At 36.5% G+C, this 25,834-nt stretch overlaps 1 protein-coding gene across 5 annotated transcripts in view; it reads left to right on the forward strand.

Annotated features, from left to right (window-relative positions):
- Window positions 1-25,834, forward strand: part of GDA (guanine deaminase) — a 178,210-nt gene that overhangs the window by 44,878 nt on the left and 107,498 nt on the right. Inside the window, exon 2 of one of the 5 annotated variants that reach the window (XM_054689571.1) lies at window positions 20,356-20,383. The exons of the other annotated variants lie outside the window; for them this stretch is intronic. The gene's annotated coding sequence lies outside the window, so the exon portion shown is untranslated. The remainder of the gene's footprint in view (window positions 1-20,355; window positions 20,384-25,834) is intronic. 5 annotated transcript variants of the gene reach the window in all.

Genomic DNA, 25,834 nt, shown 5'->3' on the forward strand with positions numbered 1-25,834 from the left:
ACCAGAGAGAGAAAAAGGAGGGAGGGAAGAGAAATGCAAAATTAAAAAAATGATTTTCAACTTTTAAAAGTCAGCAGTATTTTTAAAACATCTAAAATCTTACATACGTTAAAATTATTTTTATTTTGAAAATTCAATGGGGGATATTGCTAAGCATATGTTGCCTTCCAGAAATGGGAGCACCCTGGCTAAATACTAACTAGAAATAAGACCAGGTGGCATAAACAGCTTAGTTGGTCAAAATTATTTGGTTCCTCAGTGCCTAATTAAATCAAACCCCAGGGCCTCCCCTGGTGGCACAGCAGTTGAGCGCTGGGCTGCGAAGCTGCCTGCAGCCTCTGCAGCGCTGGTTCAATCCCTGGCCACCGGTGAGGGTCCCACATGGCGTGACAGACCTCTCCTGCCGTGCCCACTGCTCCCCTTAGCAGTGTATTTCGTCAGTCTGCCTGTTCTGTTCCCCGCTCTGGCTCTGGTGAATTCTCTCACTCTCCCGCATTTCTGACTGTACCCAGTGCTTGTATAAATAAATCTTAAATATATATATATATATATATATAGCTTTAAAATAAATAAATAAATAAATCAAACCCCAAAGTTACTTAACCAGGAAATTTAATTTCTACCATATCCACTGTTAGGACTTCATTTCAAGGTTTAAAATAGCATATTATTGCCCTCCCTAGTGGCGCCAGGGGTTAAGACGCAACCTATGACACTAACTGCAATCTCTGCAGCACAAGTTTGATCCCCAGCCAGCCAGGGAGCAATCCACATGGCTCAGCAGACCTCTCCTGACTCGCCTGCTGCTTCCCTCAGCAGTGTACTTCGGTCAGTCTGCCTGTTCTGTTCCCCACTCTGTCTCTGGTGAATCCTCTCACCCACCACACCTCTGGCCTGTACCCCAGCTCTTGTATGCATAAGTAAATAAATCTTTAAAAAAAATAGCATATTATATGTGGTAGGTTCCCCATGAATACTTGTTGCTTGATTAATGTTTACATATTAATTAAATATGTAAATACTTGATCATCTTAAATACTCAAATTTAGTGACTTGAAAGTGTTTTTCATTTTGGTTATGTGGAAATAGTCCAGAGATTCTTGAATTTAGTTAACATAGATAAGATAGGAAGACTAAGTTTGTTTCCAAATTTGAATGGGAATCAGATTAACTTAAACAGTTAAAATAAGCACAGATTCCCAGAGTCCACCTGCCTGGATCAGTCCCCACTCCCTGAGTTAGGATCTACAGGAGGTTTGAGTAAGGAATCTGTATTTTAGATATGCAGAAAGAGCAGAGGGCATATAATTTGGATATAGAAATCTGGCCAATTGCTTAGAATCACTGATTCTACTGAGTTCAGTAATCTTTTGTAACTCCTACAGGGAGCCTTGGCTAGTCATGGGGAGATAGTACCATAACAAGCAGCTCAGTTTGTTGAAAGATTCTTCTGAAACTGAGTTCAAATGTCATAGTGTTCATGTTCCCATCTTTGAATATAATGGTTTTCATATAAGACCATTGCCATGTCACTCCTATTCATTGATATCCTCAAAGAAGAATTTACTAGATATTTTATGTCATATATTATGTCTCTTTTCTATCCTTTTGGGGGTTAGAAGAGATTGTTTTTACAGAAAATAGTTTGACTGATGAGTTTACTTCTGCTAACTAACCTTAGTTCATCCTCACTTAAAGACAAACTTAGAAATTTCACTTTGATTGTGTTACATAGCATGACATAATCAGCACTCAATAAAAGAATATTTTTTAAGACATACACTTACACCAAGTACTCAGCTAAGCAATTTAAAAGCATTAGTCCAATCTTTCCCCACAACAGTTTTTTCATGGATTTTATAGTTCCTCACATTTCACATAAAAGAAAACAGGCCTGAAAGGTTTAAGTAGATTGCTCAACAGACAAAGACAGTTCTGCTGGGATCCAAAACTTTGTTTCTAAGCATGCACACTATGTCCATGTCATTGGCGCTTCCTCCCTTGATGTCACCCTCTTCTGGCTGGAAATTTTTTTTTTTAAAGATTTATTTATTTATTTATTTATTTATCCATTCATTTTTTTTATTTAATTATACAAGTGCTGGGTACAGTCAAAAGCGCAGGAGGGTGAGAGAATTCACCAGAGCCAGAGCGGGGGCAGAGCAGGCAGAAGGACCGAAGTACACTGCTGAGGGGTGCAGCGGGCGGCAGGAGAGGTCTGCGCGCCATGTGGGACCCTCCTCCGATGGCCGGGGAGCAGCCGGGATCGAACCGGCGCTGCAGAGGCCGCGGGCAGCTCCACAACCCAGCGCTCAACCGCTGCGCCACTGGGGAGGCCCTGGATGGACATTTTTTTTTAAAAGATTTATTTTTATTTATTTATGCACACAAGAACTGGGGTATAGGCCAGAGGTGCAGAGGATGAGAAGATTCACCAAAGACAGAGTGGGGAGCAGAACAGGCAGATCTACTGAAATACACTGTGGAGGGGAGCAGTGCACGAGGCAGGAGAGGTCTGCTGCGCCATGTGGGTCACCTCCCTGGCAGGGGTTTGAACTCATGCAGTAGTGGCTGGCGGTAGCTTAATATTGCTGAGTCTTAACCCCTGCACCACCAGGGAGGCCCTTGGCTGAAAATTTTGACTCTTCCTAAATGCAGGGTCTGTTGCCTGGACTTCCATATAAACCAGAATACCAGGACCATTTGTTTTTCAAGCCATCTCTGAGTTGAGTTTTCCTCTTGGATTTGTGATTTCTCACTGTCACATGTACCCTTAGGGAGCATGGGTCAGAACTTTGGTGCTAGAGGCCACCAAGGTGAAGAGCTTACCTGATGCCAGAGCTTTCTCTGCCTGTCTGAGCCCCTAAACTGTTTTCCTGGGTAAGATCTGATTCCACACCCATATCAATAGCCTGCGTCCTAAAGCCATGGTTGTGACTTAAGATGATGCTTTATTTTAGGCCATTTTGCTGACTGTATCTGACTTATAAATATGTTCTTAGATCTGATTTCCTTTCTTCCAGTGTCTTTTTGTCTGAAAATTTATTTAATTTTATTAACATAACTAACACATGCTATATTCCACTTGGACAACTAAATTTAAAGCTTTAGGTTATATGTAAAATTAGGTTGCCTAACATGATTACTTTTGAAGTATGCTATTCTGTTTTATGACTTTTTAATTAGTAGGGAATATCTGATAGATTACATATATAACTATTTAAATACACATTACAAATCATATAGTTATTTAAACATATAGTATTAATCACAATGGTCTTTTAAATCACCGCCTCTCTTTCCTAGGTACTCCTTACTTCACAATTTCTCTTTATGTTTAATTTTCTTCTTTTACCTTCACAGCTTTCCTCCATGACCAACAAAATTAATGTAGTTCTCTCCCTGAATCATTAACTTTTAAGTTTTTTTAATCAAGTACTATTATTTTATATCCTCCTGAATCTGTTATTAATGATATGCCAGCCACTGAAGATGTTCTCTTGTGAGTTTTTACCTCTTTGTATGCTCCACTCCATATTCTTTAGAGGAGAGAAATATGTCATAAAATGCAGCAGAGACCTAAGCTGTCTGGTTTACTTTCTTTCTGCCCTCTCTGCAGGAGGTAATCACAGCTCCTCTGTGCACTGTATTTACTAGTGAGTGTAGGTGGGATGCAGACACCACAAACTGGGTGTGTATATATATATATATATATATATATATATATATATATATATTTTATATTCCCCATACAATTGCAACCCTGATTTTGACCCCAATCCCCCCCCCCCAAGAGTGTCTCTGGTTCATAGTTGTTTGTTGATTTTGATTTTTTCCTTTCTTATAGTTATTCTTTTTCCTGGTCCATATTTAGGTTTTCTAGATTCCTGTTATGAGCGAGACCATCCGGTATTTTTCTTTTTCTTTCTGGTTTATTTCGCTGAGCATGATCCCTTCCAGCTCCATCCATGTTGCTGCAAATTGCATGTGTTTATCTTTTTTGAATGCTGAGTAATATTCCATTGTGTATATGTACCACATCTTCTTGATCCAGTCATCTGTTTTTGGGCATTTGGGCTGTTTCCAAAGCTTAGCTATTGTAAATAGTGCTGCTATAAACATAGGGGTGCAGGTGCTCTTTGGAATTAATGTTTCGGTGTCTTTTGGGTAAATACCTAGGAATGGAATTGCTGGATCATATGGAAGCTCTATCTTTAGTAGGTTGAGGAATCTCCACACAGCTTTCCATAATGGTTGGACCATACAAACTGGGTATATTTTAAGAAATGTTAAAGAATTATGTTTGAGAAACCACAAACTGGTGAGCAGGGGGTGAGAAGCAGACCTGGTTTATTTAACTCATATAGAGTTTTCAAAAATTGTATTGTTAACATTTAAAAATGGGGGAGATTTCCTACAAACCTGAATTTCCAGTTTCTCTCAATGATTCCAAAGGTTTGGCAGTGTTGGGCTCTCCTTTATGGCAACATCTGTAACTGGGTTCTAGCTGCTCTCTTGTTTTATTGCTGGCTGGCTCCCCCAATTTATTTTATCTGTCCAAAAACTTTAAGACTTTGAGTTGGTAAGCCTAGTATTTGGCACATAAAGTCTCCAAGTCACCAAATTTGCATTTTACTTTTTTCTGGGATGCTTTGTGGATTCTACCTACTGAGGTGTTATCTCCAGACCAATAGCATTAGCATCACTTGGGAGCTTGTTGTAAATGTAGACTCTCAGACCCCAGCCCAGATCTGCTAATCAGACTGCATTTTATCAAGATTCCCAGTTGACTCATATGTATATTAAATCTTCTGATTTAAAGACTCTCCTGGGATTACCCTGGGCTCAGCACAGAGCCTTTGGCTTCAGTACCTTCTTTCCTTTTCACAGAGAGGGCAAATTCCCATTATGGTGCTTGCAACATATCTTCCAACATATCTGTTTGGAAATATTACCTTCATGAACATCTTCCTAGTTTGAGGAGACTTAAGAATTCTGTAAAAGGAACTGCAAATTCCCCATTATCTTCTTTATGAGATTCTTTTATACATGAGAGTATGCCAGGAGTTGGTGAAGGAGAGCACATGTTACAGGAAAAGTGCTTGGAGGTCCCTGTCTATGCGTCTTTGTTTCTAATTGATTCACTTTCTTTGCCACATGCATAAGGTCTTCCAGCCTAGTTTGGTTAGTTCCAGCTAGGGATGATAATAGCAACATGTGGGCCACCATCTACCAGCTCAGTTTTCTTATCCATAAAGTGAGAAATAGCACTTAACTGGAAAAGTTTTCATGAGAATTTAATGATAATACAAATGAGATGTTTAGATCAGTACCTGCCATATAGTAAGTGCTGATTAAATGTTAGGCCTTTTTACAATTTAAGTACTTACTCAGGTTTGAGTTATAACAACATCTGAATTACCTTACTTAAGGCCACCCTCCACTTATATTGTAATTCTGCGATTTCTTAAGTAACTTCCCTCTTAATGACTTACGTTGCCTTAACAACTTACCATAGAAGAGGCAGAATAAGATAAACACACCACCAAAGACAATCTTTCTCATTTTTAGATTGCCATCTGAAAAAGAAGATGGGAGTAAAAGACATTAAATCATTCCTGAGAGGGCCTCCCCGGTGGTGCAGCAGTTGAGCACTGGGTTGCGAAGCTGCCCACAGCCTCTGCAGCACCGGTTCAATCCCCAACCACAGGGTGAGGTTCTCACATGGCGCGCAGACCTCTCCTGCCGCCCACTGCTCCGCTCAGCAGTGTACTTCATCCGTCCGTCTGCCTGCTCTGCTCTCTGCTCTGACTCTGGTGAATTCTCTCACCCTCCTGCACTTCTGACTGTGCCCAGTGCTTAAATAAATAAATAAATAAATAAATCTTTAAAAAAAAATAAATCTTTAAAAAAAAATCATTCCTGAGAAATAATAAAGTTGTACATTTATATTGGCTATTTTAAAAGGGACAATGACTACCTAAGAAAGTATAAAGAAATTTATTTTATGGAGGAAAAATAAGGTACCTGTCTTTTACAATAATTCACCATTATATAATACGTATTTACAGATATTGATTTATCAGGCTGTACACCTGAAACCTATGTAATGTTATAAACCAGTGTTACTCCAATTAAAAAAAAATCACTATAAAACTCATAGCTCCAGAATATATTAAGTTTAGTTATTTTCTTATTATCAAATGCTATTTTCTCTTTTTTCCCCCTTGGGTTACAATTGTTAACAGAAATAGGAAATGAATTTATATTCAATTTATATTCAAGCGTGTTAAAAATCCTTTTAAAGTATTTCCAAAAGGAAAATATCTATTTATACATCTTGAAAAAAACAAATGCTTTTATTGCAAAGGATAATATTTTTAAGGAAAAAACATGTTTGATAATGATCAATACTTAATACTTATTAAAATAAAGGGAAAGGAATTGGCTTAAATGTAACATTTTAGTTATTTGTGACCTACCTGCCTTCTTTATGAAGTTTTGTGGAAATTTTCTTATGCCTGAGCTTCTTTAAAGGAGAACAGAAAGTAAAATGGCTGATGTAGTGTTGTCTGTTATAACTGAACCCAATAAGGCAAATCTCTGATTCACTAGATTCTAAACGGTTCAAACAGTAAAAATTACACAAGTAAACAGGAAAAATTTTCACTTAAACACACTGATCTATATAGAACTCAATCACATTCCTTACAAAACTTACATAACAAGAATAAATCATTCAATAGTTAAACTGATTATAAATTTACTGAAGGTTTCAGTTTTCATTATACTTAGTGAATACATTTCACTGTTAGTTCAAATTTAAATAAATAATACGGGCAAATTCTGTTCATTATCTGAAGTTCCCGGTTTTGCATTAAAAAAATACTAGATAATCTTTAGAGTAGACCTGGCTGAATTCAGAAAGCAATTTAATTTTTAAAAGCAAGTGTTTATTTAAAATTGTAAAAATAATGTTTATTTCTAAATTTAATGTTTAATAAAATTTAATAATTTAATATCTGAAATAATATATTCTTCTTGAAACAGAGATTTTTTTTTGATCTAAGATTTTTTTAGATCTCATTTGCCACCACATCTAGTGTCTTACCCAGATATAGCCACATTATCTACTTCTCAGCCTGGGGGGAGCCAGGGAAATATGTATCCTGATCTTTCTTTCCTGCTGCCCCTCTATTTCCTGCTATTACTTCCTACTAGCAAAACCCAATGGAAAGAGAGAACATAGAGGCCCGGTTGATGTATTCCATGAAAATCAGCTTTCTGGGGACAATAGAATGAAGAGAGGTGGACTATGTTTTTACAGGAACAAATGCGGACTATTTAGCAGTGATTAGAGAAGATCTTTTAGAGGATATAGCATATGAACAGAAAGTTCAGTGAAACCAAGATCATAGGCAAGAGGATCTCTGCAAAAAAGAACAGAACGGATGAAGCCTCCATATAAAATATATTTTGAAATATACTTAATAAAATAGGAAGAGAGCCAGAATACCCTTAATGTGGTAAGAACAGGGACCATGTACATAATATTAGCCCAGAGATCTGGAACATCCTTGCAATGTTTATGGTCTTACAAGGTGATATTTTTTTAACTTTTAAAAATATTTCTGCTTTATTTTTGTTTATTTTTCCCTCCACCAAACCACCTGTGCTTATTCCCCATCTGTTCTATAAACAGAAGTTTATGGATTTTTATTGTAAGTGTAATGGGAAGAAAATGGAAAGCTATAAATTATTAAGATGTGATGTTGTGTTTAGAAAGGGTCCCTGTAGCTTCTTTGTGGTGTCTGGTTGGCGGAGGGTGAGCATAGAAGCAGAATGCCAGCTTAGAAGGCAATAGCAGTAACCAGACAAGACATGATGGTGTCTTGGACAAAGGTGGTTGAAAAGGAGGTGGAGCAAAGTAGACAGATTGAGAATCTATGTTGAAAACAGGGAAAACAGGACTTGTTCTTGGATTGCGTGTGGGAAGAAAGAAAAAATGATGAATCAAGGTTGATGTCTAGGATTTTTGGCTTGACTATTGAGTGGTTCATAATAATATTTACTGAATAAAGAAATCAGGGAAAGAGCAAATTTGAGAGGAAGATTAGGAGTTCTGATTGGGATACATTGAGTTTTCAGTATTCTATAAATGCCTAAGTAAAGATGTCAAGCAGCAGCGGGCTATAAGTTTCAATCTCAGAAAAGAAATCATTGTTGGAAAAACACATTTAATGTATTATTTGAAGCATGTATCTGAGATTGAATAGAACTGCCTATTGCAATTCTATATACATAGAAAATTGAGGCATTTTTCTGGCAATATGAGAAACTGGAGGTTCCCAAATCATGTCTGGCTTAGATACACAGACACCTGTACAAATCCTGCTGAGCTTGGTCCGGGCGTCCCCACTCCTCCTGAGAGAACTCTAAGGCCACATCCCTGATGTCAGCAGTCTCTGGAGAAGGAAGCTCTGTAGCTCTGGACTCAGGAGAAGATCTGGGGGAGACATGTGCCATGTGAATGTGTTTTGTCTGCTTCATGTGCCTGTGCATGATGAAAACCGTGGAGCTGCCAGATTTTTGATAGCTCTGCTTTCATTATAGACTTTGCTTCTCAGGGCAAATAGAAAACAGCTAACTCCTTCTGAATATTAGGATGGTTACCTCCCTTAAAGGTCAACTGACAAGTGCAAATGTAGTGGGGTTTAATGTAGCGCATGGGAGAACTATAATGAAGAGTGAAGGCATTAATGTGGCTTTAAGGCTTTTGTCTCAAATTTTATTTGAGGCAGCAAGGTATTAGCTCTAAGTAGACTAAGAAAAGTATGTATGTTGTAATCACTACAGGAACTACTAAAACAATGACACCAAAAGATAAAACCTTTCAGTAATCAATGGAACCAGTGGACAGAATCATCAAGAATATAGAAGACCTGGAATTCTTTTCAAGGGCATATGGAACATTCACCAAGACAGACTATATAAAGATTCATATTAAAAATTTGTATTTATTTAATGACATATCATCATTTTATATCCCTGTTTGCTTTTTTACAATATAGGATTTCTCCCCTCAGGTGTGGTCACCAGAGTTTTCCCACCTCCAATGCACACACAGGCCTCTACCATAGATTTTGTGCTCTCCTTCCCCTGTTTTCTCCCTGCCCCCCCCACCCCCCACTGGAAACCTCACATATATGGTCAACTTTCCGAGGTCAGTTTTAAAGTTTGTCTTTCTCTGATCCTTTGTTTGGTTTCTCTATATTCCGCCTGTAAGTGAAACCATCTAACCATCTGGTATTTATCTTTTTCCTCTGCCTCACTTCACTTCACTTTCTGGTTCCATCATATTAACATTTTTATTTTTATTTTTTATTAATTATTTTTTAAAAATGATTTTTTTATTTATGCATACAAGAACTGGGGTGTAGGCCAGAGGTGTGTGTGGGGGTGAGAGACTTCATCAGAGTAGGGAGCAGAATAGGCAGATCTACTGAAATACAGCGGGGAGCAGCAGTGAGACAGAGGAGAGGTCTGTTGCACCATGTGGGTCAACTCCCTGGCTGGGGATCGAACGCATGCTGCAGTGGCTGCTGATAACTTCATAGCATTGAGACTTTAACTCCTGCGCCACCAGGGAGGCCCCATATTAAAAATTTGAAGGAAAGAAATCATGTAGTGTTCTCATACTATAATGGAAGTAAAAAGCCCTGCATATGTGGTCAATAGAGTTTTGACAAAAATCTGGGAAGGATAGTTTATTCAAGAAATGGTGCAGAAACAATTACATGTCCATGAAAAAAATTCACCCGAATCCATACTTTGTACTTCATGCAAAAATTAACTGAAATGCAGGGTAGAGCTAAATAGGAAGCATAAAGCTATACATCTTTCAGAAGAAATATAGGAAAAAATCTTTGTGATTACTAATTACAAAAAGGGTTCTCAGACACCAAAAGCATGATGATTCATAAGAGAATAAAGCCTGATAAATTAGACTTCATCAAAACTAAAAACTTTTATTCTCCAAGAGACAGTTAAATGAATAAAATGAAAAGTCATGGACAGGGAGAAAAGATTCATAAATTATATGTCTGATAAAGGACTTGTATTCAGAGACTATAAAGAACTCTAAAAATTCAAAGATAAGAAAAAAAAGCCTAATTAAAAAAATAGGCAATGATCTGAATAGACATTTCCCCAAAGAATATACACAGATGGGAAATAAGCACATAAAAAGGATACCCAGCATCATCAGGGCTTAGGAAAATGCAAATTGAAGTCATAATTAGATACCTATACACAGTATCAGAATGACTATAATAAAATAAAAAGAAATCTGACAATATCAAGTAATGGTGAGGATGCAGAGCACCTGGAATTCTCATTCATTGCTGTTGGGAATGCAAAATGGCATAGTGTCTTTGGAAAACAGTTTGGCAGATTCTTATAAAGATATACATTCACCATAGGACCTAGTAATCTCACTCCTGCATATTATGCAAGAAAAAAGAAAATGTATGTACACATAAAAACCTGTACATGTTTATAGCAACTTTATTCATAATTGCATTACTCTGGAAGCAATCTCGAGATCCTGTAATTGGAAAATGGATAAACAAACTGCAGCATTCCATGTAATGGAATACTACCCACGGATAAAAATGTAATGAACTATTGATGCACAAACAATATAATTAGATTTTGGTTGCATTATGCTGAACCATCTATAATGCTATATCTATATCTATAATGCTATATCTATAATGCTATATATTCTCTGGAACCACTTAAATGTTATTCTGGAAAAGACAAAACTATAGTGGCTGCCAGGGGTCAAGGGAATGGGAGGGGCTGACTACAAAAAGATGGCATGAAGAAATTCAGGGGTGACCAAACTTTTATATTTTTATAATGATTGCATTTTTGTGAATTTTAGTGAATATAAATTTTAAAAAATAATAAAAAATTAGTAGAAAATACATGTATGCTTTCAGAGAGTTCCTGGGAGTTAAAAGAAACAATAAGGGGAGCTTTTTCTAATTTATTACTTATTTGGGGGGATCAGGGAAGATTCTGAGAAAGTGACTAAGCTGAGTTGTGAAGGATGAGGAAGAGTTGGCCAGGAGAGAGGTGGGGGAAAGAGGATTTCAGCCAGAGCAAATAGCTTATAAAAGTACTTGATCAGGTAAGGAAGCACTTTGGTTCTCAAAGGCTACTAGAAAGCAGTTGCAGCCTGGAGCACTGGCACAGGAGTCATGAAAGGTGAAATGTAAGGAGACAAGTCCTGCAAAGCCTTATAGGCCATTTAAAGTTTTTCACTTCTATGCAAGTACCATGGGGTTTTGCTAGTGATTGAGTATAGCATGATTAGATTTATAACCATGCTTAAAAACAGGACTGAAGGCTGGAGAATGGACTGAGATGAGGGAGAGTAGAAGTTGGAAGATTTTTTTGGTGAAGTGATAATCCCAGCATAAAAGAAAAGACTAATTCACACCCTCCTTCTGGGAAAAATTAGCATTTCTAATAAATGCTTCTGGCAGTTTCTAATGAATTTTGATTGAAGCTGGTTCTGGATAACACACACAATTGACTCTCCCTCTCAAGAATCTAGTGACCTTCAATTAGACTGTTCTCTCTGGACCGAATCCATTTTCTTTTTAAAGAAAATTCCCTTACCAGGAATAAATATTTAATTATCTTACAAAGAACATTTTTTCCTTCCATGCATGCAAGATTGTTATAAAATGTTCACATATATTTATTTTTTCTGAATTTTAGCAAAGTTTCTGGATATAAAATCAGCATCCAAAAATGAATTGCCTTCCTGAATATCATCAGTGAACCACTGGCAAAATCAATTCTAAAATATGCCATTAACAATAACAATATAAAGTAAGGCATTTATGAATAAATATAACAAAAGATATGCAAGATCATTATGAAGAAATTATAAAACTTTATTAAAGTACATTAGTTTTCTAGGACTGTCATAAGAAATGCCTATAGGGCCTCCCTGATGGCACAGGGGTTAAGTCTCAGCACTATCAAGCTATCACCAGCCACTGCAGCATGATTCGATGCCCGGCCAGTTTGCTAACCCACATGGCACAGCAGACCTCTCCTGTCTCGCCCACTGCTCCCCTCAGCAGTATATTTCAGTAGATCTGCCTGTTCTGCTCCCCACTCTCTCTCTGGTGTATCCTTTCAACTCCCACACCTCTGGCCTACACTCCAGCTCTTGTATGCATAAATAAATAAAATAAAAAATAGATGTTAAAAAAGTGATATGCCTGTAAACTTTGTGACTTAAAACAAGAGAAATGTACTCTCACAGTTCTGCAGGACAGAAATCCAAAATCAAATGTTGGCAGGGCCACACTCCCTCTGAAAGCTCCAGGGGAGACTCCTTCTTTTGTCTCTTCCAGCTTCTGGTAGTACTAGGCATTCCTTGGCTCATGGCTGCATACCTCCAGTTTCTGCTCTAATTCTGCATGGCCTTCTCTGCTGTGTCTATGTCTTCTCCTCATTTGTCTCTGGTGACATTTGTCATTAGATTAAGACATACCCAGATAATCCAGAATGATAGCACCTTGAGGTCCTTTATTGCATCTTCAAAGACCCTTTTTCCAAATAAAGTCATGTTTGCACAGACATATCTTTTGGGTTGCCACCATTAAACCCACTACTGAAAGTAGAGAACCAATTGATGGAGGGATACCATGTTCATACTTATGAAGATAAATAGTGTTATGCCATCAATCCATGTCAAATTGATGTAGATTTGATTCAATGTATACCAATTATAGCATCAAACAGTTTTTCAGTGTAATCTGATGAATTGGTTCTAAAGGAGACACATGGCTAGGTTAGATAATCTTTGAAAAGAATGGGGATGTGACCAACTAGATTTAGATTTAGATCAATTTATATGAAAATAATACTAAGACAGACCATATAGTATTTGGCACAAAGATGAACAAGTTAATAAAAGAGAAATTAACCTACCTGTACACTGAAATCTGACATATGGAAGATGTGGTATTGCAGATCAGTGGGGAAAGAATGAATTTTTAGGAACTATTTCTGGAATGATAGATTATCCACATTGGAAAAAAAAACTGAAATCAGATCCCTACCTCTCAAGATATCCAAATAGCAACACAGATAAAATAAAGGCTACCAGTGAAAGCCAAGACTTTAACACTATTTGAAGAAAATACAGAAATTGTTTTTAATGAGAGCTAGAACAGGAAACAATTTCTTAAAACAAAAAGTAGTTACCATAAAAGACAAAAAATTATCAATTTGGGAGAAGGAGAACTAAGAATTTTTGTAAATGAAAAGACATAGAGTAAAAAGAGATAAGAACTTGAAGAAGATTGATATCCAAAAGAAAAAAAAGGCTTTCTAAAAAATTAAGAAAAAGACCAACAAATTGTAAGATAGGGCAAATACATGAGCAGAAATTCTAAAGAGAAATATGAATGTTCAATGAGTATATGCAAACATGCTAACGGATCAAAGAAATATAAATTAAAACATCAATGAGATATCACTTTACACCCCCAGATTAGCAAAAATTTTAAATTTGTGAAAAGCTGTATTCTGTTGGACTTGAAGAGGCAATAGAAACTTATTGATACAAGCATTTTGGATTACAAATGGCGTTATCTAGTAAATTTCAGCTTGCCCACGATGTAACTGGACAGTTCTCTTCCCAGGAGTAGATTCTGAAACCTAGAGAACTGCTCCCATGGTGGATAGCAGACATATATAAGAATATTCACAGAAGTGAGCCTTGCAGTGAAAAATTACTGGAAATAACTCACTTGTCTATCAGGAGGAAAATGGATAAAGATTTCATAAGATGGAATGCTAGAGAACCATGAAAATGAATGAGCTACAACTGCTCACATAAACTTAAAAGACTCATTGAGACTTAATATTAAATGAAATGTAAAATATGACTTAGAAGAATACATTCATATTTTATAAAGTTTATAAGCAAAAACTGAATGACATTTTCCATTTCATATATGGGCAGGGTTACAACTAAGTAGAGGTTAAATGAAACACTCTTCAGGTACAAATTTAAGAGATGGCAAATACACAGTAATCAAGTTAAATCCTATTTTAATGCTATATTTAAAAATATCGAATTGGCAAGCCATAGCATTCAGGCCAACCACCTGTTCTTTTAAAATAAAAGTATATTGGAAGCAGGGCTGGGACTAGGATGAACGAAGTGAGGCAATATGGTAAAAATTACAGGGTCAGATCAGATCTTTAAGATTGTCATATCTTGCTCATCATGGATTTTTTTTAGACTTTTTTTTTAAAAGAATTATTCCTTTATTGTAAGATTTTAATTTTATTTTTTGCATAAAAGAACTGGGGTGAAAAAAAAGAACTGGGGTGTAGGCCAGAGGTGCGGGGGTTAAGAGGACTCACCAGAGACAGAATGGGGAGCAGAACAAGTAGATACACTGAAATACACTGCCAAGGCAAGCAGCGGGCAAAACAGGAGAGGTCTGCGTGCCATGTGGGTTGACTCCCTGGCGGGGGATGGAACTCAGGTCTCTTTGTGGTGGAAGAGCTGCTGTGGTGATTGTGCCAAGACACAAAATGGATAGGGAGGCCCAATAATGGATATTTTTTTACATTAATTTTGATTTTAAGAATATTGCATAAAATATTATTCTCATTATCAGGGGTTTTTTTTGGTTCTTAAATTTTGCACTCAAAAAAAAAAAAAAAAAAAAAACTGCTTGCCTACTCTAGTCCTGGTCTTTGAATGGGGTGGTTTTACTATTATGTTTCGTAAGTTGCAAAAAAGCATCACATATGTTGTTTTGAATTCATCCAATATTTCAAAATTTAAAGGTTGAAAAAAAAAATAAAATGTAAAGAAAAAAAGAGGACTAGGGAAAGAATTCTGGGGTTGTTCCAAATTTCACTAATCTGAGAGTCACCGTTACAAGTTAGAAAGACCAAGAAGGAGAACCAGCCAAATAGGAGGAAAAACAGAGACTGTGGCATTTCCCAAGAGTGGGAATATTTGCAAATCTTTTAGGTCAAGGCAGCTGCTGCTATAAATAGCTAGGCAATCACCTGTTAACTATACAGTTTTTTCAATCATTTAGAACTGGCTTTCAGTAATCTTACCTAATAATAACTTGTCTGTGAGGAGAAAATACTTGGTGCATTCATGCACATGAAACATAAATTGTAAAATGATGAAAAGCTGTATTTCCGAGCAATCAAAGGTTTGGATATTGTTTTTAGCATTTTGACTCATTGACATGGCTTGCTGAATCTTTTTGAGAGACTGCTGTGCCCCTACACGTCTCACTTTGCTCACTGGTATATTCCTTTCATGCTTCATGCCACAGCTGAAATTCAATGTGGTCTCAGCTGCCTTCTTTCTGGTTCATTTTTCTTTTTCTTTTACCTGTCATAATTGGCCCCCAGAATGATCCAGACAAAAAAAAGCTTTGAGATATGCTTTGGAAAGAAGGAAGGGCCAGACTGGAAGTGGGCCAATAGATTCAGGATTGCAGATGATTTAATACAGTGGGGCAAACTGAAGTTCTCTTCAAGAAAGAACTTGTGATTCTAATTTATTATTATTATTTTTCACATTATACCACATCTGAAATTAGTCTATTTCTATAAGCATACCATGGTTTGATAGCATATTTACTATGTCTTTCAATTGCAAGTGACAGATTTGATAAAATACTGTACACTCTGGGGCCTCCCCGGTGGCGCAGCGGTTGAGCGCTGAGTTGCGAAGCTGCCTGAAGCCTCCGCAGCGCCCGTTTGAACCCCGGCCACCGGGCGAGGGTCCCACATGGCACACAGACCTCTCCTGCCACCCGCTGCTCCCCTCAGCAGTGTACTTCGGTCCTTCTGCCTGCTCTGCTCCCCTCTCTGGCTCTGGTGAATTCTCTCACCCTCCCGTGCTTCTGACTGTACCCAGTGCTTATAAATAAATAAATAAATAAATAAATAAATAAATAAATAAATAAATAAAAATACTGTACACTCTGTGTCTGTGTTGATTTTACCTGACAACCAGTATTAGTATGGTGTCTCCTTCATGGCTTTCTCTTAGAATCTCAAGTAGGCTAATAGGAAACAAGTTTCTTGTTTTGTGATTGCCCTAAGTCACATCACTCAGTTCCTATAGGGGCAGGGGTTGGGTGGAGCTGGGGGTGTGTAGAGTGGGGGACAGCTTGGAGAGGAAGGCTTTAGAGTTGCCATCTGACTATGTCCCTTCCTGTCTCTTTCTCCTCCTGCTTCTTCCAACCTAACCCCAGGCAGAAAAATGTATGTGGAATTTTATTTCTCCTAGATCATTTTATCCTTAATCTGATTTAAAAACTATGGTTAAGCCATGACGTTGATTATTTCTGTCTTCTCTAGTCTCTGTGAGGGGTTCTGTAGTCTTAGTCATAGGAATTAATTCTTAACCTGTTCAATGGGAACCATAAGAATTCAACAAAATGTATTTAGCAGTTCTGATTTTTATGTAAGTAGTTTCTGCCCTGAATGTATAAATCTCACAAGGATAAAATGATGTGAAAAACACTATTTAAGGTGGAAAGGATTAAAATATGCCAGTTCAGTTATAGTCAACATATCTCTTTTGTACTCTTTTTTTTTTGTGGCCTTATTCTTTTAGAAAGAACAACATTGAGTATACCAAATTTCAATGGAAAAACATTTAGATTTCATTTAAACTATTATCCTGTTTTTTTTTAAAAAAAAAAAACAAGCAAAGCAAAACAAAAAACAAAAAGTAAAACAACTGTATTAGAAAAGTATCTTCATCTTAGTGAGAATTTTCATTAGAAAATGATACTGATTTATATCAGATGCCTTTAGTAGATATATCAAATCTATCAAAATTATCATGTCATTTTATTCCTTTGACCTATTCATACAATACTATAGATTTTCTAAGAGTGATCCTAGTATAACTGAAACACTCAGTGTATTATTATTTTATTTTAGTATTGATTTTTCTAGTGTTTTGTTTGTACTTTTTCTATCTTTATTAAGTGAAATTAATCTATGTGGGATGTGTGTGTGTGTGTGTGTGTGTGTGTGTGTGTGTGTGTGTCTGTGTTTCCTATTTTGGCCAGGTCTGCTATCCACATTTTAGAGATTCTTAAATTGGAAAGTTTTCTGTATTTTTTTAGATGCTGTAAAATATTCAATTCATGCTCTGCCTCTTATAAGATGTATAATTTAGGCAAGTTGCTTCACTTACTTTAAAATTTCTTTTGTAAAAAAAATTCTTAAGTTTTTTCTATTTTTGAGGTAATTTTTATAATTTACATTTATTTTATAAATATATTTATCATTTATATTTCCTTCTATGAATTTCAAATATATTACTAGATGCACACTAAGGATTTTTAAATAAATTAAATATCTGTCAAATTTGTGGTAAATTTTACATATAAATTTACAAATCTGATTGGTATTTTTCTGTATTTTGTTTTTTAAAAAATATTTTCTTGTTTAGTCTTCCTAGTAGTTTGTACAAATAGGATTTAGATTCTAGTTCATAGATTTGTTTGAAACAACCCAGTAAGAGTTTCTATTTGCTCAGTCTTTTTGTGATTTCAGACTTTCTCCACTTTAATGACTGCTTCTTCTGATTTTATTTATTTATTTATTTATTTATTTTTAAAATAGAGGCATGTTTTATTTATTTGTTTGTTTGTTTGTTTTGTTTATACATGCACTGGGTACAGTCAGAAGCGCGGGAGGGTGAGAGAATTCACCAGAGCCAGAGCGGGGAGCAGAGCAGGCAGAAGGACCGAAGCACACTGCTGAGGGGAGCAGCGGGCGGCAGGAGAGGTCTGCGCGCCATGTGGGACCCTCCTCAGGTGGCCGGGGAGCAGCCGGGGATCGAACCGGCGCCGCAGAGGCCGCGGGCAGCTTCGCAACCCAGCGCTCAACCGCTGCGCCACCGGGGAGGCCCTTCTTCTGATTTTAAACATGCAAAATCCTCTTCAATTTATCAGGGAATTTCCAAAATTTCATACATGATTATCTAATCTCATTTTTTCAAATTGATACCTTTTTTTGCCTTATGCTACTTTTCTCCTTTATTTCATCATTTACTGAAGTAAAGAGGAAGGTCAAGGCTTGTCCAGGATAGGTAGGCTATATTCTTTTAGAGATTTATGTGGATTTGAATTTCCAGACCAACTAAACCCGGAGGTAAGCTGCGGTAGCAGCCCCTTGCTTATCCTGACAGAGCTGTCTTCATTTGGAGGTAGCTACGGAGGCCTCTTTGCCCTTGTCCCATACGCAGTCCACATTCAGTAAGAATTTGGAAGGACCCCAAGATCTTTGCTACTCTAGCTCTGGCATGCAGTGCACTCCCCAGAGGTGGGGACTGATTTGTAGGTAACCCTTATAAGATTACCAACGGCCTGTCCTTACCTCCAGCCCTCGCTGCTGCAGTGAATATTGTAGCGCCACTTTGCTGAGTCTCTTTTCATTTCATTTCCAGACTTCAATGAAACATGGATGATAGTCCTTTTCTTCATGGTCTTATCATTCTGATATTTAGTAAAGATGTCCTTTATTTCTTAATCACCAGGTTTGCTATGTTTCCTGATTATAATATCTATGGGTTACTTTAATAGAAAACCTTGCATGGAATAAAGGATAGATAAATGTATCCTCAAGTTCCCATTTTTAGTTGAAAGCCATCTCTGCCTTTCTGAAATCTGGGACAGCTACCAAATTTACACCCACATGTACCAGTAATGGCTGGCAGAGTAGGGAATTGTGGGCAGAAGATTTATGCTATATACTTATTCCATTTCTCAGTCATCACCTACAAGCAGATGTCTTCTTCAAGAACATCAATTCACCAGCCAAGAGTATCTTGGAAAGAGGAAGCCAAGATATTTTCCATATTGCTTGGTCTCCCAATGTTTTTGAGGTCTCAGAGTAGCCAGATCAACTAAGTGTTCAGTAACAGCCTGCTGCCTTCTGCATCCTGCAGTCCCATCTGTTGCTACTGCCAGGGTCCTTCAGGAACACCAGTGGATACCTTTATAGCATCTCTGTTTTACCCACTGCAAACTGTTCCATGTTAATTAGATCTACCTGCAGGTGAATGGGAATTCAAATCATTCTTCCCATAGGAATATTTCTCCTTCTAAATGCAGATTCTCAGGAGCCCATTTCACACGCCATCAAACTAGACTAAGGATGCCAGGTTTTAATAGTGGCATCAAGATTACCTTTTAAAATTCTAGAGATGCATAAAGAGCTTATCATTTTACATTTCAGTTTTATTCCCCATATAATTTTTTCTTTCAGGTTCTGGCTGGATTTCCTCTTACCTCCCACTAACCACAGTGTACTAGGTAGTGCTAAATTCAGTGAGTTAGGAGCAAAAATTGCAGAAGTTTAACATTTGGCCAAAACCTCAAAACTGCATCAAGAATAAGAATGCCAAGATTTTAGTTATTTCTGGGAGGTTCATGTGAGAATAGAAAAGACCATTAATAGCTAGGTTTAATATAAGCATGACTATCGGGGTGTTCGTGCAAGAATAGCTAGATAAAATAACATTTAATGTGGGATATACTCAGTCTTTCTCACAGGAAGATTGCCAAGGGCTATTTTATTCTAAAACTTATGAACCAAATCAGAGTCTTTTAAATCTGTAGATGAATAAACAAATATGATTGAGTAGGTTGTTTGCTACTGGTGCTAAAAATGGTTATTGCCACTCAATAAACACATAATGAGTGACTACTATATACCAAATCATTGCTAAGATTGATGTATACCAAGATGTATAAAAACTGATCACCAAAAAGCCAATCATTTTGGGGGAGACTATAGCAAAAAGAGGAGCTTATAGGTTTTTAAAATTAGGCCCATTGGATTTCATTTAGCTATTTAATAAATACTGCTTTTTAAAAATTTTTAGTTTTGGGAAACTTGAAGCATAAATAAAGGTAGAGAAAATAGTGTAATTAATCATTTATTCATTAGTCAGCTTCAGAAATTAATACATGCTCAAACTCTTTTATTCTGTATTCCTTTAATTCTTGCATAATTGAGATTATTTTGAAGAACATCCTGAACATCAAATACTTTCCTCTGTAAATATTTATATATATATATATGTATGTGTGTGTGTGTGTGGAAATAAAGGACTCTTTTTTTTTAGCATACCCACACTTGCATTGTCATAACACATAACCAAATTTATAATAATTCATGAATACTGTCACATAAATATTCATATTGAACTGGTTGCCCTAATTTTAAAAACCTTTTTTTTTTTTGCAGTTATTTTGAATTGCACAATCCAAATAAGGTAAATAGTTTGACTTTGGTTGATAAATCTTTTAATTTATAGGATCTTCCTCTATCTCTTTTCTTGAATTTATTTTATTTTATAGTTTTCCAAAGTGTAGATTTTGTGAACACATCCCATGGTAGAGATTAAAATATTCTTTTTTTTGGTTGTATTTAATATAAAGTGGAAATTCAATTTAGAGGCTTGATGTGTTTGGGGTTAGATTTGTTCTCATCTCTTCTTCATAGGGAATGTGTTCTATCAGGCGGAAAATAATGTCTTACAATCTTTCTTTTTGTGATTGTCATAAACTTTCCCTTATGAACTATTTGTTTGTTCTTTAATACAGACTGACTAGGAAGCAGGGGAAAGGCTGATTCTTTATTTATCATATTTCAATATAATGAGATATTTTCCTGGCATCTTCCAAAGTTTATCATTTAGTGGTTTCAGTATAATTGTAAACTCATAATTTTAAACATACTTAAAGTATTTCAATCTGTGGATGTTATTATGCTTATTGATGCTCAAATCTTCTTTTGTAGCACAGTGAAACTTACCTAGCTTGACTTTGACACAAACTTGTAGTCTTTAATAGCTTCCCTACTTTTTTGAATAGTAAGATGTTCCAGAATGTCTTTTACATTTTCTCCTCTGGGTCCAGAATTAATCTTTTCCCCAAAGTGCCCTGATTGCTTTAAATGGAAAATGAAATTTAGAGTGTTTAATCTGGACACTAGAGTGATCATTGCTACTGGGTTGGTCGTTGGTTCTTTGCATTTTCAGTGGTTAGAGTTAGGGAATATGTTTTTGTTGTTGTTAAGATAAAATACATCAAGACTTCATACTTATTCTAAGTTATGACTTGATTTTTATTTAGCCTCATCAATAATTTGTGACAATGATACTCACAAACATGTCAGCTTTCTATGAGAAACCAACATAGTGCATTTGAGAGCTAGGTCCATTTATCACTCTGTTGTTTGGTCCATCATGGGTAGGCCTGAAACTTCTCTCTTTTAACACAAAACAATACACATTTTAATAATTATAAACCTCCCAAGGCTTACAGGGCCTTGATTGATCTCTAGTGCCCATACTAAGGCAAGAAGGAGCCTATTCTCAACCTATTGAGAAAAGCGTATCTGCCCTCTTAGGAGAGACTGACTTCACACAACACTTTGAGAACCATCCTGTTTTAAAATGTAGACCAATAAAACACTTCTTCAGGGAAGAGTATTTTATCATTGGCATTGTTTAGAATCTCCAACTCATGATGATAACAAAAGGCAAAACCTCTTTCTAATCACTTGTATTATTGTTTCAAATTCTCTGCAGACCATGACCCAGTCACAGGTAGAATGCCCCCTCAAAGCCCCAGTCCTGGTGTACCTCTGGTGTACAATGCCATACTTCAGCTCTCTGTAGACTTCAAGGGACACTCCAGAGCAGTTTTATCCCAAGTCTAGGTCAAATGAAATTCCCCAGGGTCAGGATAGCTGTCATTTCTTGAATGTTGTGGGACTGATATTACACAATGACCTCCTCTAGTAGGAAACCGTGATACTATTATTTTGATCAAGATTCCTCCTTTACTATTTGTCTACATTTTGGCACCTTACTTTAATTTAGATAAACTTTCTTAAACAATAAAGATAGAGGAAGTCCTAAGGGGCATATTTAACTGATGACAACACAAGAATTTATTGGGGAAAAAAAAAACAAAGCAAAATAAGAAATTCATGTGTGCACAGTGTTTGGAGTTTTTGGAAAAGGTGATATTATTGATAGCTCAAGTATGCTGGTCCATAGCCACAAGGCCAGTGTATGCCTCCTTGTTTCTGGCAAGGTATTTAGCATATGTTAGGCATTTAAAGATATTCATCCATGCCAGGTCTTTCTAAATGAAGAACTGGCACTCAGTTCTTCTAATCACTATGGCAGCTTTGAAAAAATATTGAGATTTAGACTTAAATTCTTCCATTGAATTAGAATTTAGGGGTCACTCAGGATGACTGTAATGCTCAATTAGGATTGTAAACCAGTAATATAAAATGAGAAGTATGAAAAGAATGCACTCTGACCCACAGGGAAGGCAAGTCATCCAGATCCCCAATATCCTGGTTGGGTCCCAAATTTACTTTCTTTCCTTTGACTTTTCTAAATGAATACCATAAATCAAAATTGAAAGCAAAGAGATTGTTGACATTGTTGCTATGTATTATGCCTTTTGATTGAGAATGTTTCTGGCTTCTTGTTGATATTTAGCAGTCTTGTCAGCACATCTTAAATGAAATAAGATAGCTTCTTCTCCTAGCAGGATATTGGAATGGTTCCAATTAAGAATTGATCCAGTAACAAACAACTTAATTTACAATGGTATAAAAAGCCTGAGCTTCAAGAAATCTAAAATTAGGAAGAATCCCACTGAGATTGAGATGTATTAAAGTGAATAATCTGCTCTCTTTTTTATGCAACACACACACACATCCCTATATTCATAGATTTGTACAGCCAGAACACACAGAAATCAATTGGTTTATCATGTGGACTTTACAATGATTAAAATATCCTGAAACTGTAATAATCTGAAGGGATAAGATGCCCTAACAGCCCTTGAAAGGTGAGAGGAACTCAAGAGAAAATAGTCATTATTATAAAGACTTTCCATGGTATTGGTCGCACTTGCCATATTTCTAAACTGTAAAACAGACTCACTAATAAGGGTCTATCAAGGCCCCTGCTCTCTGAGTGACCCACCCCCTACCCCTTCTGAGTCAGTTAGCATTAGTTTCATCTATGAATAGCAAAATTCCCCCACATGCAGATGGTTTAATCAAGACTTTCCCATAGTCCTGAGGCATTCACGCAAGGCAAGATGTGCAAGGCTGCTCTCATCAAAATGGGACTTTTCTCTTGTACTCCAAGTCGGTGACTTTAGTTTTAGGAATCAGCTTTACAATTTAACCTATAGAGAAAATGGGGAGAAGGAGCGCTATGATATTTTAAAGGATGCAACATTGGTACAAACTGAACCACACCTGTTTGCAAAACAAACCAACCAACTTAGGAAATGTCATCTTTGTTCCAATTGGCATGAAGTTGGCTAAAATGTGGAATTCTATTATGATAGAAGGACTGGAAAATAAATAACAAGGGACAAATTGTTGCTTTGAACACATTTCTGTACAGGCAACCATTATTATCATTTTCCTGTGGAGACTTTAAGAGCTATTCTATATTTTATATAAATACATAAGAATCTCTGTGCATTTCTACATAATGCCTATTTTCTAACATTATTGCATGTATATTGCATTATTGCATGTACATTGCTCATTAGTGAAATATATTGCTGCACCATTTTGTGTGCAATTATAATCTTTTCATTCATTTTTTACAGGACAGGGTGAGGGACACCCAGGAACCCCCAAGCCTACCTTCTCCAAATAGGTTCTGCCATCCAACGCATCAAGACAAAACATAGTCTAGTGTACAAAACCTTTAATGAAAAGGAACTTTAATACAATTAGTGTGCAATACAGAAAAGGGAAAAAATAGTTTCCAAATTAAACACCCAAAGTTACCCATTGTAAATGTATGCCCAGCCAAATAGGATTGGCCCACAACAGGACCACTAAGGCCCAAAACCCTGCCACAAGTTTAAGGTACCTCCTGGTGGGGACCCATAGGAAGGGGAAAGAAGGGGCTCAGCATATCTGGGACAGAAGGAATAAAATCAAAATCAAGATAAAAGCTGCCATTGTTAACCTCCCCTTAGGTCTCTCACCCACATCTGTTTCAACCAATGAAGACCAAGAAGCAAGTGCAACTTCTTCACATGTCTCTGCTCCATGTGCCTCCTCCAGGTCTCCTTCTTGTTGTCCATCTTCTTCCTTCCTTCCCTCTCCTCTCTAGTTTCTCCTCCTCCTTGCTCAACTCCACCTTTCCTTGGGTAGGGGAGGAAACCTGGCACCTCCCCTTTTCCTAGGGACCACCCTGTTACAGTTTGAAAGTCATTTGTACTTTTTGTTTTATGACCTCCTTTGACATTATTTGGTCATTTTTCCATTGAAATATAGGGGTTTTTTCCTTACTGATTTCATCTATTTATGTATTAAATAAATTAATCTCCTTTCTGTTTAGTGTGCGGCAAGTATTTTTTTTTCTGATTTTCACTTTTAACTTGGATTATATTTTTCATACTGAAATGTTAAGTATATCTGTAGGCTCCTTCATATCCTGTAAGTTTTGTTTCTTACCTACTCTACTATTATGAAAATGTTTTCCCATATTTTCTTCTAGTACATTTACAATTTCATTTTTAATTCTTTTTTTGTTTGGAATTTATTTTGTTATAAGAAATAAGGATAGGATCCAGTTTTAGGTTTTACCAGATGGTTAGGCAGTTGTACTGTACTGTCATTATTTATTGAATAACCTGTCTTTTCTGCACTGAATTAAATTGCCACTTTTATCATATTCTAAGTTCCCATATGTACCTTAGTATATTTTGGGGCTCTTCATTCTGTTTCATTGATCTGTCTTTTTAGTCTCCACTACCAACTGTTTCAATTACTTAAAGGTTTAGACTACTTTTTCATGCATTATAAAGGTTTATTTACCTTTATAATTTGTCTTTTTCAGAATTTTCCCAGTTATTTTTGCTTACTAATAAATCTGTTTATTTAGTGTAAAAAAACAAAAGCCCTGTTGACATTTATGGGTAATTAAATAGAGAAAATATCTTTATGGTCTTTGAGCTAAATTAGTATTTTAAAGTTTAAATTTTTTTTCACATGGATATTGCATTTTTAATGTTCAATTGATCCCTGGGTAGCTAATTTTTTTCTGTTTTAATTGATAGTTTTTAAATGTGGGAGATAATGGTTTTACATATTTTACTAATTTCATTTATTATTTATAATATATATTTTTAGTAGCTTTTCAGTGCATTTTCCTGTTTTTCAGATATAAAATCATATCTGCTACAAATAATGATAACTTAGATACGTCCTTTCTGGTTTTTATTTCTACTATTTAATTCTTTTGCTTAATTTCATCAGTTTGTCTGGCTAGTAGTTCCAGACAAAATAAAATAATAGAAAAAAATTCTTTTTTCAAATAAGCTCTTTTGGGGGAGCCAGATATATAACAGAAACACTGAAGCAGTTCTAGTTGACATAGTATAAGGGGTCCCTGATGCCCACCAGCTCTGCCTCCTCCTCACTTACCTCCTCCTCACTTACCTTGTAGGATTAATGGGACATAGTTAGAATCAATGGTTGCTCACTGAGCCTGTCTAACACTTCATTTTGCTGATGAAGAATCAAACCTAAAGAGGTTAAAGATTTACCCAGAGATGGAAAAGGGGCACAATTTTTTTTGGTGGGACCCTCGCTGGTGGCTGGGGACCGAACTGGCACTGCAGAGGCTGCGGGCAGCCTCGCAACCCAGCGTTCAACTGCT

The sequence above is a fragment of the Talpa occidentalis genome, unplaced genomic scaffold (assembly GCF_014898055.3).
Source record: "Talpa occidentalis isolate TD23 unplaced genomic scaffold, MPIMG_talOcc4v2.1 talOcc4.7, whole genome shotgun sequence".
Lineage (NCBI taxonomy): Eukaryota > Metazoa > Chordata > Mammalia > Eulipotyphla > Talpidae > Talpa > Talpa occidentalis.